We start from the raw sequence: 17,887 nt of genomic DNA on the forward strand, positions 1-17,887 counted from the left end.
GTAATAACAGGCACTGTTTATAAACAGAGGTCATCTGTTTTTTGTAAGCCAAACAGTTGTGTGAACGGTCTAAACACTTTCAAACTGTCTCTTACAGTACATATGAGAGCCACAGAATCTTAAACTGGCACATATTATTTGAGGGCATCTGAGCAGTCAATATCAAAACACTGAAACGCAATACTCAAAATGTAATACTCCCTTGAAACAGCAACTCCATTTCTTAGAACTATTTTAATGCCTTCAGTGAATAACTGAATACATGTGGAAGATGTATGTACACCTTTATGCTTATCTCAGCAGCATCTCTAACCACTTAAATACTCATTGATAAGGGATTGGTTAGATTATGACACATCTCTACAATGGGAAATTATGCAGTCATTAAGAATGGCAATATAGGGCTTCCCTGGTGGCGCAGTGGTTAAGAATCCGCCTGCCAATGCAGGGGACATGGGTTCGAGCCCTGGTTCAGGAAGATCCCACATGCCGCGGAGCAGCTAGATCCCACATGCCGCGGAGCAGCTAAGCCCGTGCGCCTAGAGCCTGTGCTCTGTAACAAAAGAAGCCACCACGATGAGAAGCCCACGCACCGCAACGACGAGTAGCCCCCGCTCACTGCAAGTAGAGAAAGCCCGCACGCAACAACGAAGACCCAACGCAGCCAAAAATAAAATAAATGAAATAAATAAACTTATTAAAAAAAAAAGAATGGCAATATACTTCTAAGTATTTACACATGGAAAGATGTTCATGACATTTTGTTGAGTGAAAAAAAGCGGCTACCAGGGACTTCTCTGGTGGTGCAGTGGTTAAGAATCTGCCTGCCAATGCAGGGTTCAATCCCTGGTCTGGGAAGATCCCACATGCCGCGAAGCAACTAAGCCCATGTGCCACAACTACTGAGCCTGCGCTCTAGAGCCTTCGAGCCACAACTACTGAGCCCGCATGACCCAACTACTGAAGCCTGCCTGCCCAGAGCCTGTGCTTTGCAACAAGAGAAGCCACTGCAATGAGAAGCCTGCACACCACAACAAAGAGTAGCCCCTGCTCGCTGCAACTAGAGAAAGCCCTCGCGCGGCAACGAAGACCCAACGCAGCCAAAAATAAATAAAATAAAATAAAATAAATTTATATTAAAAAAGCAGGCTACCAAACAGAAGACTTACTATGATGTGATTTATGTTTACATGTGTACATGCACAAGTGCAGAGAAAGTTGTGAATGAGACAGTGTAAAGTCATGATTCAAAGCATGAACTTTAGTATTCAACGCGTCAGCATTTGAATTTCTGCTCTGCCACTTAGCTATAAAATCTTGAGAAAGTTACATTAAGTCATAGTTTCTTCTACAAAATGGGATTAATAACAACACCTACCATAAAGAACTGTTCTAAGGATTATTAAGTAAGCTAATAAATGTTAAATGGTTAGCCTAGTGCAAGATGTTTAATAAACACTCAAGAAAGGCAAACAATATTGATCTCTGGGGGGTGAGCTTGCAAGTGATTGTTTTTGCTTCTTCTTCACAGGTGCATGTATTTTGTTTCTTACAATCAAGCAGGGGGATGGCAATAAAGCTATTTTTTCTTTGGGGAAAAAAGTCTAGTAACTTGGTTTCAGCTTACACATCTTAGGAAGACAGGCTACTTATCTGGAAAGAAACCTAGAAAGGTCACGGATAAGAAACATGAACAACTAAACGCCTGCTCTGAATTCAAATTGGCGCCAAGCACTCCCTGTCACTTGATGACCCCAACAGGCTAACAAAGAAAGCATTTAACTGATAAGGGGGAAAAAGAGGCAAAGAAATCCTATTTTGCGAAACATTCATAACATACATTCATAAAAAATATATTCAGGGATCCCTGGTGGCTCAGTGGTTAAGAATCTGCCTGCCAATGCAGGGGACACAGGTTCGAGCCCTGATCCAGGAAGATCCCACATGCTGCGGAGCAACTAAGCCCGTGCGCCACAGCTACTGAGCCTGCACTCCAGAGCTTGAGCCACAACTACTGAGCCCAAGAGCCACAACTACTGAGCCCAGGTGCCACAACTACTGAAGCCCACGCACCTAGAGCCGGAGCTCTGCAACAAGAGAAGCCACCACAATGAGAAGCCAGCGCACCGCAAGGGAGAGTAGCCCCCACTCGCCGCAACTAGGAAAAGCCCGTGCGCCGCAATGAAGACCAAACCCAGCCAAAAATAAATTTAAAAAATAAATAAATTTATTAAAAAATATATATATATATATTCAAGTCTAGAGGACGCTAATTCAGAATCAATGTGGGTCTGGGGCTTTGCTGTATTCAATAGTCACAGCTCATAGTACATTAGGAACTTAATGTATATTCCTCTTCTAATCCTCAAAATCACCTTATGAGGAATAGTATTAGCCTTATTTTAAAAATAAGGATGGGAGGCTCAGAGAAATTAACTGGCTCAAGGTCACACAGCAATTAAATGGAACAGTCAGAATTCAAAACCAGGTTTGTCTTATTAAAAGACCCTAATTTAAACTTATTTTAAACACACGCACATGCGTATACACATGTGTATTAATATATGAATAGATTAAAACAATTCAAGTTGTACATACAGTGAACAGGTAAATCTTCCCCCTACCCCTGGGGAGATACTCGAAGCATATGCAAGCATTAACGTATCTATATTGCTTCCCTACCTTGTTTTTTGTTTTTAAACTCAAGTTTAAGTATAGTATCACCATTCTCTATCTTACTTTGTAGATCTTGGGGCCCCCCCCACCCCCACCCCCATCCCCACCTTTTAAGTAGCTGCCTAAATGCCATGGTACAGTTCTCTTATAATGTATTTGATTAGCCCCCTGCTGAGGGAACCTCTGATAGTTTCTGGTCTTTGCTAGTGCAAACAATGCTGCAGTGAATATCCTAAACATATACCTTTAGCTACACACGAGGGTCCTTCGTAGGAGTTATTCCTGGATGTGTAAACACTACACATGTTCCTTTTTGACAGAGGGCACCATCCTACCCACTTCCCAGGCTGTACCATTTATCCTCCCACCAACAGTGCACCGACTGCCCACACAACCCCAATGTCCGGGGCTCGTGCTCTGAACCACCACGAAGCTATGAAGCTGGAAGAACCTGCCTGTCAGGAACTTCTCATTCCATGTACTGATCCAGGAAAGAAATGAAACTGTTTCTCTGCTAAACATTTACACTCTGATGTCAGAGACTTAATCAACCAAATACAACATTTGGCCCTTGAGTAGGGCCCTTTTTTGGATCTTGATTCAAACACACCGATTGTTAAAAATGTATGAGACCATCAAGGAAATTTGAACATTAAGGAATGTTAAGGAATTACTGTTACATTTTTAGGTGTGGAAATCGTATTTTTTAAAGAAGGTTCTTACTCTTAGAGACACACACAAAAGCATTTTCGTATAAAGTTTTTTTTTAACATCTTTATTGGAGTATAATTGCTTTACATTGTTGTATTAGTTTCTGCTATATAACAAAGTGAATCAGCTGTATGTATACATATATCCCCATATCCCCTCCCTCTTGCATCTCCCTCCCACCCTCTCTGTCCCACCCCTCTAGGTGGTCATGAAGCACCGATCTGATCTCCCTGTGCTATGCGGCTGCTTCCCACTAGCATATAAAGCTATATGCTGACTGGGACCAAAATAATCAGAGGTGAGGTGGGGTGGGATGAGTAAGAGGTTATAAGTGAGACAGAACTGCCATGTGCTGCTAACTGCTGGAGCTGGGTAATGGGTCCATGGTTCATTACACTATTCCATTTTTATGTATGCTTGAAAGTTTCCAAGATGGGGGGGGAAAAAAAAAGATTGCCCTCTGACCAATGCCTTTTAACTTTTAAAAAATTTTAATTGTGGTTAAAATCCCCACATAATATAAAATGTACCCTCTTAACCGTTTTTAAGTGTACAGTTCAGTAATGACAATGATATTCACATTGTTGTGTGACAGATCTCTAGAACTTTTTCATCTTGCTAAACTGAAACTCCATACCTATCAAATGGCAACTTCCCATTTCCCTGTCTCCCCAACCCCTGGAAACCACCATTCTACCTCAGGGTTCATCCATGTTGTGTAGGATGTGACAAGATCTCTTTTTTTTATAAGGCTAAATAACAACCTATTGTGTGTATATACCACATTATCTTTATCCATTGATCTGTCCACAGACATCTGGGCTACTAGCACCTCTCATCTATCGTGAGATCACAGGTGTACTCAATGACTTGTCCTTTTAATCAGACTGCCCTGCAGCTGGGTAGAGAGCCACAGCAAATTCTACATTTAAAAGAGGGAGGTGGCCTGGAATAACAAAAAAGAGATTCAGACACACCTGGGAATGAAACCCAGCCCGACCATTCCCAGCTCTGGGAGTCCAGGCAAGTTCCTTCAACCAGCTAAGCCTATATCCTCCTCTGCAAAATGGGACTACCACAAATGCCCTGCTCCTTGGGGCTGTGTGAGGATTAGAGGAGGACAAGCATGACAAGGCCTGGCCCACAAGAGGTGCTTCTGCCCTGACCCAATTTACAGGAGAAAAAAACCTGAGACTTGGAGAGAGAAGCAACATGGCAGACTGAGTTAATCAGCAGCAAAGTAAGCAGAAACCAGGGCTACCGGGCTCCAAAGTTCATGGCGTTTTTCCACACCAGCGTGTCCTAAATGTCAGTCATCTGATTGTCTCTTCACAATTTCTGCCATATCCACACACCACCTGTACCATTATTTAGTTAAGATTTTGCTTTAAATCTACTTTAACACTTTTTTTTTTTTTTAGTTTATTTTTTTGGCCATGCTGCACGGCTTGCAGGATCTCAGTTCCCTGACCAGGGACTGAAGCCAGGCCACAACAGTGAAAGCCCAGAATCCTAACAACTAGGCCACCAGGGAACTCCCAAATTTCTTTTTAACAGAAACTTCGTATGACTACCATGAATGGAAAACCAGTATCACTTGTTGTAAATAGAAGGTAACTGAAAATGAAGACAAACAACCATGTTACTAAATTCAAACTAGATACTGTAGCTTACCTAGGGCCAGAGGCCTGATCTCTCTTGGTTAGAAAGCCAGTAGAAGGGTGAGATAGGGAGGGTGGGAGGAAGGCTCAAGAGGGAGTGGATATGGGGAAATATGTATGCATATGGCTGATTCACTTTGTTGTCTAACAGAAACTAACACAGTATTGCGAAGCAATTATACTCCAATAAAGATGTATTAAAAAAAAAAAGAAACTAAGAAAGCCAGTTTAGCACGTGTTAAGAAAGACTGGAACCAAACAAATACTCTCCTTGACATAGTCAAAAGAACCAAAAGAGTTTCAAAGGGAATAACTCTCACCGTGTCGTTCAACATAATTTAGGATGTTGTGTCTGAGTGTCAACTAAAATCTTCTGTTCCACCTGGTTTAGCTCCGGAATCTAAGGCCATCCATGTCCCCAAATCAGAGTCCCGTTATCAAGATCCCTGGTGATTGGTGTGTACATGAATGTTGGAGAAACTGCCCACATATGCTACCTTTATCGTAAACAGTTCCCAAAGTTGATCAAGCAGAATGTCCCATAAATCACAGAATTTGTTTCAGTAATATAACGAGTTAAATACATTAAAAAAAATCTCCTGCCTAAAGTCCACCAGAACTGTCATGGTTCACTGTCCAATTCCATAATGACATGCTCTCACAGCTCATTCAGTGCACAAAACTGATCATGTACATACAATATTCCTGGTTAATGTCACCAGCCAACAGTCTGTTCATAGAATGAAGGGTTTAAATGTTAAAGGCTCAGGTTCTGGGTCCTACTCATAGGGAATTCTGTATCAAAAAGAAAAACAGATTAAGAAGCAGCAGCAAAGAAGGCGACAAAAACTATGAAAAGATACCTTATGGCTTGTGGATTATACCTCAATAAAGCTTTTTTTTTTTTTTTGAAGATATTTTTAGGGTCCTAATCAAATTTTAAGAAGGAAAATGTACAGTTCTCCTTTTCAACTTTTTAAAGTTCTAACTTTCCGCAAACTAATTTATTTAGAATTTTTCTCTTATGAGGCTGAGAGGGAAGCAAAGATATTCACTACAGCACTATATGTGATTATAAAAAGCCAGAAACAACGTCAATGCCCAATGCTAGGGAAAGTTTACTAGCTCATAATTACTAAACATGGGAAAATGGTTATGAAATGTTACATGAACATTTCCAAATGCAAAATGGGAGATACACTTTGAGAGCAACTACCTAAAAAGATAGCTATGCAAGTGGACAAACAAGTAAGCTGAAACTGAGTCAGGATACCCTTTGCACAGGTAATCCCTCTCCACCAAACTGCACTAATGTCTACCTTTTCAACTGTATTTAGACACTACCTTGTTAAAAACATTATTTAAGGAGGCTGCCTTTATAATTAAAATTTTTTAACAATGAAAGGATCTAGTTTAAAGAAATCATCAGAAATGTAGACAAAAGTTTATGCAAAGAAAAAAAAAAGTTTATGCAAAGATAATCTTCAAGATGTTCTCTGTAGCATTATTCATAGCATTTAAGTATTGAAACCTGCCTAAATGACAACGACTGGGCAAACAGGTAAGAACTGCACATTCATGAGATAAAATACATTTAGGAATATATTTTCCTTTGGACAGTAAGATGTTTTAACAGTAGTTATTTCTGAGTGAATCTTATTTAATCTTTTCAGGGTTTTCCTCAATGGAAATTATTTTTATAATTTAAAAAAAATTCTTTTAAAAAATGCTGGCAATTGAAGAAGTAAGGAGGGAAAAATACTATATATTTCTTAGGCTAGAATCTGACCTGCTATTGCAGACCGTGCAAAACCAGTAACTATTTCCACCAAGAACTATCTTCTTGCTGTTATCTTAAGTAACTTGAGCTGACATTTTGTCTTACCTGGATGGAATCTTTTACGATTTACTAGCTAGATTTCTTTGCTTAGGTTACTGAAATGTGTTATAAAATAATGGTTACTGCAGTCCCCTAAGCTGCTGGAGACAGTACTATGAGCTTTAGTTTCTGTGTAATTTATGTCACACACAAAAGCCCCAAAGCAAGCCCTTCCTGAAACCACTGCTAAAAGGGATGTTAAGAACCCCAGAGTGGGTAACAGCATGTCCAGTCTCAGCTCCCAGTAGTCTATTACAATCTCTATTTCACTTGGACTCACTTCCATTTATACACTATGTTCAAATATGACAAAATGCAACTGCTGCAAATATCTTGCCAAAAACTTAAAAATAAAACCACACCCACCACAATTATCACTGGTGCTCTCTAATGCAAACTATGATTTAAATAAATCAGCATACTAAAAAGATAGATCTGCCTGTGTGTGAAGAGCTCAGTGTCTGCTATCAGTGTGACAAAGCGAGGAGACACAACGTGTCACCAAGATTAACTGAAGCCTTAAACAAGAACATCCCAAGCTGCAATGCAGATGTGTGATGCTGATAAGATGAGCTGATTGCAATGATCTCTGACTGCCAAGAAACAGCTCTAAAAGCCCCACCCTGGAAGGCTGGGAGAAAGCCCTGCATGAAGTCACCAAGGAAGAGGAAAATATTACCCAACTCAAAGCTGTCTTTCAGGCAGCGCTGCAAGAGCCTTGGAAGATTATCCCACGTCCTTATTTTGCCTATACAGACACTGAGGGCCAGAGAGGCTGAGTTACTTGCCTTGGGTCACATAGCAAGTGGCAGAATTGCTATTAAAATTCATGTCTCCACCCAGATCCCACTGCCTTTTCACACCAGAATTTCCTGTGGTGGCACAGGCCTTGACCAAGAAATCTTTCTAAGACTGCAGAGATAAGGGATGTTGAAGGGAAAATAATGAGCCCACATGGCAGACAGGGAAAACTGAGGCTTGACAAAATTGAATCTTTTATAGATTAAAAAATGGGTAAAAATATTCTTTGGTGACAGAAGATAGGGTAGTGGTCACCCTTCTGGAGGGAGGTAAGGAAGGCTTCTGGAGTGCTGGTAATGTTCTATATCTTGATCTGGGTGGTGGTATCATGGGTGAGTTCATTTTATGAAAATTCAACAAACTATACAGTTACAATCATCTAATTTTTCTGCCTGTATCTTATCCTTCAATAAAAACATTACATTAAGAAAAGAAAAAAAAAAAAAAACGGAATCTTTTGCAATTAGTCAGCAGTGGCATAGGGCTTTAGCCACCCTCTCCTCACGGGTGCAGATGTTATCACCAGAATCAAGAAACAGTTCAGGGCCGAATGACTCAGAATACAAGCTCTCAGTTCCTACCTGCTTCATGTTTCAGCCCTGAGTTAGAGCTAAGAAGGATGAGAGGTAGCCTATCTCACAAATCAGATTATCTATTTGTTGCCTATCAGTGAAGTAACTGACACCCATGGTTATGTTAAAATACCTCAAGGGTTTTTCCCCTGATTTCTTCAAACATTCTATGAAGTCAGTGTTCTTCATCAGCCTTTAAAGTTATTTACCCAGATACAGAAGAGAAAGAAAGGCTTTTGACAAGACGTCAGGGATGTACTGCCTACCTGAAAAACAGATGAACAAGTGAGTGGTAGGAAGAGCAATGGACTTGGAATCAGACCTGGGTAAGTTATTTGACTTTTCTGTGCCTCTACTTTCCTTTTCCGGAAAATGGGATTCATAACAGTCCTCATGTTACAGGGTTGCTGTGAGGACTAAATGAGACGACATGTGTAAAGTGCTGAAAACAGCACTTGGCTCAATAAATGTTAGCTATTTCTATTACAGGTAGACCTCGGAGATACTGCAGGTTTGGTGCCAGACCACCATAATAAAGCAAATCTTGCAATAAAGCAGGTCACACAAATTTTTTGGTTTCCCAGCGCATATATAAGTAATGTTTACACTATACTGTAGTCTACTGAGTGTGCAAGAGTATTATGTCTAAAGAAACAGTGTACATTAATTAATGTACACTAATTAAAAAATACTTTATTGCTAAAAAATGCATCATCTGACAACGCAGAGTTGCCATAAACCTTCAAATTGTAAAAAAAAAATGCAGTACTTGTGAACCACAGTAAAAAAAAGGTAAGCCTGTACTTTTATTATCACTATCTTTGGCAAGTCCTAGTTTTGCTACTTATTAACAAAGGAGTACATCTCAAGCTTTAATGTACTCAGGAAACACCCGGGGGTCTTGGTAAAATGCAGACTGGCTTATTATATCTAGACTTAGACTCTGCATTTCTAACAAGCTCTCAGGGCACATGGGTGCCTCAGTCATGCAGAACACACTTTGAGTGGCAAGGAGCTACAGAACCCAGCACCTATCGGTGCTTCATATTACTGACCAAAATGAATGACCCCTCAGTAGCTCAATGCTTCATCTGTAAACTGGGGATAATACATATGCCATGTGATCTCAACTGACTGAACATTAGTACACAAGAATGCACAGGAAAGAGCGTTCTAAACTGCAAACAAAGCTACCCAAGCAGAGGTGGCAGGATTATCAGTCTTGCTATTCGCAATGTTGAATTTACAACATTGTGAAACCTAAATTTACAGGGGCAATTATTAGCATACGGTAAAAGAAGGCTCGAATTCCCTTGCTAGAATTCTAGCAAGAACACAACAGCTTCTCCAGGGATTCCCAAATCAAAAGCTCTGAAACTTTAGAAATGTCATTCGATGGCCAAGAAAGAACCACTTTGGCAGGGAGAGTGTGGCCATTTGAGGCACTAAGCTTCAAGAGTGGTTCCATTCTCTCTCGCAGAGATGGCCAGCCTCCTCCCAGCTTTCATCAGCCAAGATCTCAAGTCAGGACAGCAATGCCAACAGCATGAGACAGATGGGCACTGCCCTGGCAGAGCCCACACCTGCCACTCCACTAGCTGGCAAAGAGCCAGACTTCGAGAAAAGCAGGGCTTCCGGATGTCCAAGGTGGAGGCTTCAAAAAGATGTACCTGGCTATCTTCCTGCAGTATAAGCAGGGATCGCCTCCCCAGAGGCTGTAAGTATGATGTTTACACCTGTGCCTCTCCTTCAAGGGTTCACAGGGAACCAGAGCTAATTCTTCCACACAGGGCACCTTACCAAAAAGTTCTCTCATCATTTTAGAGGCAGGTGGCACCATCAACATCTACCTAATTGAGCAGGCCAAACCCAAGAGACGCCTCCGATTCCTCTAGCCCTTCCCCTCAACCACCATCCTGCTGGCTTCACCTCCATGACACATCCCCAATCCATCCTCCTGTACCATCTCCACCGTCACCACCCTAGAAAGCCGCCATCACCTCTCACCTGGCCTCCTAACTACCCTCCTGCCTGCCATTCTTACACCCCTTAAAATTCACTGGCCACAGGGGCCAAAGTGATGTTTTTAAAAAACAAAAAACAGATCACATCACTCCCCTTCTTAAAGCCTTCCCATTGCTTTTGGAATAAAGTCCCACCTCCTCACTCTAGTCCACAGGCCCTAGATGACTTGAGGCCTCACCCCCAGCCCAGCCCCCACTTGGCCATCTCACCATTCTCCCCTCCCCGTGCCCCAGCCCACCTGCTCCAGCTGCTCTGAGCCTTCTTTCAGTTCCCAGAACTTACTAAGCTTATTCCCACCTGAGAGCCTTTACTTTTGCTGTTCCTTCTGCCATATTCTCAAATGTTTGGCCCCTTTCTGGCAGCAAGTCTCAGCAAAAATGTCACCCCCTCAGAGTGGCCTTCTCAGACCACCCAATTAATTGGCAGCATCCCCATGGGGAAGTCACTCTCCATCACATCACTGTTTTATTGTTTGCACAGTACTTATTTCCATCCAAGTGACCTTGTTCATTTATTGGTCTATTTTTCCACCGCTGCCACTAGAATGGAAGCTGCACGAGAGCAAGGACCTCACCTACCTCTCTACCATCACATCCCTAGGCTAGAACTGGGCCTGACACATACCAGGTGTTCAGCAAATGCTGAATGAATGAAACTGAGGCAGTAGAGGTAAAAGCACTGAACTTGGAGTCAGAACGCCTGGAGGTCAGTGTGAAATGGGCCACCTACCAGCAGCCTGGCCTCTCTTACCTCAGGTCTCTTGACTGTAAAATGGGAATCTCAATCTGCACCTTCCCTTCCTTGCAGGGTTACCGATAGACTAAGTGAGTGAAGACACGTTTAAGCATCTTTTTTTTTTTGCGTTACGTGGGCCTCTCACTGTTGTGGCCTCTCCCGTTGCGCAGCACAGGCTCCGGGCGCGCAGGCTCAGCGGCCATGGCTCATGGGCCCAGCCGCTCCGCGGCATGTGGGATCTTCCCGGACCGGGGCACGAACCCGCGTCCCCTGCATCGGCAGGCGAACTCTCAACCACTGCGCCACCAGGGAAGCCCTTAAGCATTTTTGTAAACCATTAAGACACCATAAAGAGAGCACTGTATTATTAGCCAGCATAAGAGAATGCTCTTTCTTAGGGACCCATAAATCAGTGGATGAAAGGACTTAGAGAGCAAGCCAAGGCTTCTAGCCCAGGCACCCAACAGAAGCATGAGGACACAAGAGATGCTTTACTCTGATGAGGGCAAACACAAGATATGGATTCATTTAAAGACATCAAATTCATTTCAAATGCTAGTAATAGGGCTTCCCTGGTGGCGCGGTGGTTGGGAGTCCGCCTGCCGATGCAGGGGACATGGGTTCGTGTCCCGGTCCGGGAAGATCCCACATGCCGCAGAGCGGCTGGGCCCGTGAGTCATGGCCGCTGGGCCTGCGCGTCCGGAGCCTGTGCCCCGCAATGGGAGAGGCCACAGCAGTGAGAGGTCCGCGTACCGCAAAAAAAAAAAAAAAAAAAGCTAGTAATATGCAAATTAAGCTCTGAGGTCCTTGAAGAATGTGGAGTTGGGGCTGATCTCCACATGCCCCACTGTGCTTGGCATAAAGGGACTTAGTAAACATTTACTGAACTATGGGTCGCACTACCAAACCTGGTATCCTATCATCAGCTTTCATTTTTCTTTGCAACCCATTCTGGCATGGGATTACAGGTTCCTGGGGCAACTCTGTAATACTGACATTTATGACATTTATATAATACTATGACAGCTACTGTTTCATGCATGCAATGACCCTGTGAGGTTGACAGACCTGGTATCGTCAGCACATGCTTTAATTTATTCATTCACCAATCATAAATAGAATATAAAGTATAATACAGGTGCTATGTTAAGCCCAAATAACAATAATGTTTACCAAACATGCCAGGCACTTTACATGTATTAGGTGCAAATAAATCCTCATAACAGCTATATATAGTGGATACTATTATTATCTCCCTTTTACAAATGATGAAACTATAGCACAAAGAGGTGAAGTAAAATTACTCAGTGGCATGCAGCTTGGAAGTGGCAGAGTCAAGATTTGAACCCAGGCAGCCTGATTCCATGCTTTTAAACCACCAGCATGCAATCAGAATTGTACAATAGCACCAAAAGGGCCTACCAGCCAGCCTACTCCTCTCACTTTAAAGAGGAGGGGGCATGGGGACAGAAAAGCCCCTTGTAAACATTCCAACTTTGTTTTGAGGTCCCCACTTTGGATGGTATCTATTTAAATGAAGCTTTATGTAAGATCTTGTTTCCTTGCCAGTGGAAGAAAAGCCTCTAGCCAAAGCACTCGGAAGGAACAAAAGAAGACCCTTGTGGCTTTGTAACAGCTACTGCTGAGAAATCAGAGATATCAGGGTACAGGGAAGAAAATACAGGATTTACCTGGAAATGTGTCCAGCTCCATCACTTAATAGGTATAAAATTCTTAGGCAAGTCATTCACTTTTCTTAGCCTCAGTTTCCTCGTCTTCGAAATGGGGATGACATCACCACCTACCTGGCAAAGTCTATGTGAAGATTATATGAGATAATATACCTGAAAAGTGCTCCTTAATCATATACAGTTGACCCTCAGTATTTGTAGGGGATTCCAGGAGCCCCCTTGGATACCAAAATCCACGGATGCTCAAGTCCATTATATATAAAGGTGAAGTACATACCTTCCTTGAAAAAAAAATCCACATCCACACAGTTCAAACCTGTGTTGTTCAAGGGCCAACCAGACTTGTAAATAGCTATTACTGTTTCCAAGCACTTCTCAAAAGACATAAAGATAACTCTTTGTCTTCTGGAAGGGTCAACAAGGCCTAAGTAGAAAATAAAACCATAACCTCAAACAACTACAAGGACTTGACCCCAGGGTTTCCCCCACCAGGACTACTTTGCAGAAGTCCACACCACCTCCCTTTCTCTGGGCAGAATGGAGAAGTAAAACTGAGGGTGGGGGGGATGTCAACAGGGGGAGGAATATCCAATGAGCTGGTGAACTACACACCTAAATCCTACCTGTCTCAAAGTCAACTCCTCCAGGAAGCCTTACCCAAACCACCCTTCATGCCTCATAATAGCTTGCTGAGCACTTACTATGTGCCAAGCTACTTGACATACCCATCTTACTGGATTCCCACACTGGTTCATTAACGCATTTTACAGATAAAGAAAAGAAGGCTCAAGGAGATTAACTTGCCCAAGGCCACACAGTTACTAAGTGTAGATGCAAACTCTCAAATTCAGACACTCGGACTTAAAGTTGGACTCTCGGTCCTTCTCCTCCCCATTTAGGGCACTTTCAACATACACCTCTCATAATCTTAACCACTCTGAGCAGCAAGTGATAGGACCCCATTGTGCAAAAAGGTCAACTGAGGCCAAGAGGGGAAGGGACTTGTCCAAGGTCACACAGCGAGCCAGGGGCAGCGTCGAGGTTTGGACCCCAAGCTTTCGCTTCCCCGCCTCCCTCCCGAGCTGGGTCCCAGACTCCGACCCCTCGCGGCCGGGTCTGGGGGTCGGGCCGCACCCCTGCCCGGGGGAGGAGGGGCGAGGTCGCCCGGACTGCCTGAAGATGCCCAGGAGGCAGGGCAGAAGATGCTCCCGCTCCCGGAGCAGCAAAGCCAGTCGGTGGTGCTGCCCCGGGCCTTCGGGAAGATCCCAGGCGGCGGAAGGATCGGCCCTGCCCGGCGGTCGTTCGCATCGTCGCCGACTTACCTGCAGCCCGAGGCGAACGCGGGCGGCGGCGGCAGCGGCGGCAGGAGCGGCTGCGAACCGTGGTCTCAGCCATTCCCCGCTGCCCCGGATGGGGAGAGACCGAGGCCGCTCACTTCCTTAGCAACCCAGCTCGGCGACCTACTTCCTTAGCAACCGGTGTCAATTTCAATAACTTTATTGGGACACGAGCGGCGGACCTGGAGAGCCGGGCGAGCCAGGCGGGGAAGGGCCGGGCCAGGTATTGGCGCTTAGTAGGTATCCAGCAGCCTGCGGTCCTTTCACCCATCTAAGGGGGTATGAGACGAGCGCGACATGGCCTGACAACCACCTGCTAGTATCTCGTGCCTCGGTTTCACCATCTGTAAAACGGAACGCACTGGCTTGGTTGCGCCATTTGACCTTTCCTAAAGCGCCTTCACATCTCAAATTGCTGAGATAGCTCCCATTTAGGGCCCACTCGGTCACTCAACCAAAAATTTAGGAATCATTTCTGTCCCTTCCCTCTCTTTCACTCCCACCACCCGGCCCCCAGATCCAATCGGTCACCATGTCCCTTAGAGTACTCCTCAAATATTTCTCCTATCCACCTTTCTTCATCTCCAGGGCCACCACATCAGGCCAGGCAGAGCTCCCCTCACCGCTAGCCTGCCTGCCTTCTCTGTGCTCTGCTTCTACTCTTTTGTCCAGCCCTGACCTGTCAATCTATTTTCCACAAGGTGGCCAAAATGATCATTTTAAAACATAAGACAGATCGTGTCACATTCTGCTTAACACCATTTAATGGACTCCCACTGCTTTTAAAGTCAAACCCAAAGCCCTTACTACTTTCTACAAAATCAATAAAACTCTGTTCCACCCCCATTGGCCTGGAAGGCCAGGTTCCATACCCGCTCCCCCCAAGAACTTGACCTGCTGTTACCCACTATGCAGAAGCTCCTGAGAGCAGGATCCCTTTATTCATGGTTACATCTGCCACTCTTGGTCCATAGTAGGTGCTCAATAAATATGTGTTGAATGAATGAATCCCTGGGATGCTCTTCCCCACCCCCCAGCCCCTACTTTTGCCTAGTGTGGTAGATATTGCTACTTACTACCCCACATTTTTTTTTCTGGCTCCTGAACACACAACTAGACTACATTTCCCAGCCTTAACCTGTGGTTCAGACCAAGTTCTGGCCAATTCAATGTGAATATGTGCCATGCTCAGGCCTAGCCCATAAAAACTTCTCATATAATTGTTCATACTGTATCTGCTTTAATGTGAAGGACTTTAAAGGACTTTGCCTTAAAGTGAAGGACTCCAAGGCCCTAGGAGATGGCTGAGTTGCAAGATGGAAGGAATCTGGATCAATGAGACACCCCTTAGAGGACAGCTGTCCCAAACTGGACAAGAAAATAAACTTTTATTGGACTTTGCTGTTGAGACGAGGAGGCTTTTTGCTATAGCAGTTAGCTGGCCCCAACTAAGATACCTGACTTTGAATCATCCCTTGGGTCCTCATTTACTTCCCTTCACCTGTTAACCCACCCTACTTCCCTACCCAGCATTATTCAATATAGTTAAATCAATGAATCATGTTTACCCTATAATAACTACAAATTTTGTTTCTACTGAACCAAATAGTGTGTGTTTATGTTTATTTCTTCCACACCTTTTGGTATTTTTCGAGATTGATAATTACCTCGATTTTTTTTCCATTTTCCTTAGTTTTCTTTGCAGCTATTATTTTTTTTTTCTAAATGATCAACAAATCTTTCTGTCTTGAACTTCTCTTAGAAGTTGTATTTAATGGACTGAGCTTCTAATTTTCTCATTGTTTTTCTCTTATTTTCCCTCTTTCCGGCTTTTTTGTTCTACTCTCTGGGAGATTTCCTCAACCTTAGCATCCATTTCTTCTATGGAAAGATTCTGGGCTCACCTTTCAGTCATCAGTATTCCTCTCTGCAGACACTGGTCAAAACTTCCTCCTCCTGTTAAGTCAGTTAGTACTTCCCCTTCTGTCTCTGTCTGCCAAAAGTTTGCTGAAATCTCTGCACTGCTAATGTCTCCCTCCTGTTCTATCCACATTATGGGCTGCTACATTTTTTATTTCTTACTGTCATATAAGCAGGATTCAAGGAGAAAAAAATAAATACATGTCATGTATTCCAGGCCAATCAATACACCATGTTTAACTAGATGTCTTTATTACTTTAAATTTTAAAAAACAGGTACATAAAGGGGTATAAACAGCTAGTTCAGATAAAGGGTATAGAAAACATGGCTTTTAAACATATGAAAAGATGCTCTACTCACTCATATTAAAGGAAATGAAAATTGAAATAACGTTGAAATTTTTTTCACTTATCAGGAAGAAAAAAACTTTTATAAGGCACTGTTGATGAGAGTCTGGTCTTGATTCTGTCCTTAGTAAGCTGTATAAAACTGTATAGATTAGTAGTAGTAGTGTAGATTTAGTAGAAGTGTAGGGCGATCAATTCATCCTTGTTTGCACAGAACTTTCCCTATTTTCGAATCAGTCAGAAGTCCCATCTCCCAAGAAAACCTTAGCTGGGCAAACCAGGATGGCTGGTCATCCTAGTATGGGAGGGTAACACTTTGATATATTAACCAGTATTTTTCCATTTTCCACCCAACTTAGACATTGAAGCATTTATTTCTCAAGGAAGAGTTGTTTCAGGAGAAAGATAGGGAAAGGACTTTCTGAGTTCCAAAATCCTGAAGAGGGGACTCAGGACATGGAGGAAGTCTTGACAAGTCAGAGCAGGGCTTCCAACCTCCAATTCTGGAGATTTGCTCATTTGAGTGAGAAGAGATATGGTGAGAATGCAACAGCGGGGAAAGAGGCCAGTGGGGCTGGGACAAGGGGTCCTGATATGGAGAGATCATGTGAACCACAGCAGAGACCCCTTCCCCCAGAGCAAACTCCAGCCTAGAAATGATCTGATCTAATTCCCATGAGCGCCATTGTGTCGCTTCATTATAAGTAACAGTAAACAACCCTGGCTGATGATAGCAGAAACAATTTATTAAATGAGAAGTTCAAAAATCATCAGGAAATTTCTAGAAGTGTCCAGGAATGACAAGGCCAGGTCATGTGAGACCACATACTACTGAGCTAGTCTGGTGAGGACATCGGATGCCCAGTTTTCACCACAGACATCTGGCCTTGAGCACTGTCTCAGCATCATTCTCACCCACCCTCCCCATGAGGATTCCCTGCAGTCCCAGCTTCTTTGTAACCCAAGCTTTGATTGGTCAAGTCTGACTCATATGTCCATCTCATACCTGCAGTGGAAGCTATAAAGGCAAACATCTGGCTTTTTGGCTTCTATGGTGGGAGAAGACCCTGCCTTCATTTACAAAGTGAGAATTCCTTGAACGTAAGAAAAAGGGGTTCTGTTGTTAGGCAAGAAAAAAATCCTATTATAACCAGACATCCCTTTGCCAAGGAGCTCCGTCCATCCTCCTTCTCCTCATTGTCACTCAGTGAGGACACCTCTCCTCAGCAGCAACCATGTCACCCAGTGGCCACCCAGCTGGAATGAAGCCCACTGTGTCGTGAAATTTTGCTCAGTCCCCATCTGATTTATCCTGTGAAGGCATCCATTTTAATGGCCAGGAGCATCACGAGTCCCCCGTGACAGAGGAGAGCACTGGATACCTGGGGGTTTGGGGCAGAAGGGGAGTGAGGAAAGGAATCTGCCGGCACCTACCATGGGTGGGACAGAGCGGAGCCAGCTTGCAGTCTCCTCCCAAACCAGGAGAAAGACAAAACGCAGCCCAGAAACCCATGGATAATTTTATTTTGAT

General features: G+C 43.5%; 1 protein-coding gene across 4 annotated transcripts in view; it reads right to left on the reverse strand.

Annotated features, from left to right (window-relative positions):
- The window catches only part of KIF3B (kinesin family member 3B), a 37,998-nt gene extending 23,821 nt beyond the window's left edge, over window positions 1-14,177 (reverse strand). For 2 of the 4 annotated variants that reach the window (XM_027078613.1, XM_027078616.1), the window contains exons 1-2: window positions 14,074-14,170; window positions 12,752-12,875 (exon numbers count right to left, since the gene is read on the reverse strand). The gene's annotated coding sequence lies outside the window, so the exon portion shown is untranslated. Of the gene's footprint in view, window positions 1-12,751; window positions 13,988-14,073 lie in introns of those variants that run through there. The other 2 variants (XM_027078615.1, XM_027078614.1) reach the window with 2 other exon arrangements.
- Between the last annotated feature and the right edge of the window lie 3,710 nt (window positions 14,178-17,887).

Source organism: Aethalodelphis obliquidens, unplaced genomic scaffold (genome assembly GCF_003676395.1).
Source record: "Aethalodelphis obliquidens isolate GAN/ISIS:26980383/991018 unplaced genomic scaffold, ASM367639v1 scaffold42, whole genome shotgun sequence".
Classification (NCBI taxonomy): domain Eukaryota; kingdom Metazoa; phylum Chordata; class Mammalia; order Artiodactyla; family Delphinidae; genus Aethalodelphis; species Aethalodelphis obliquidens.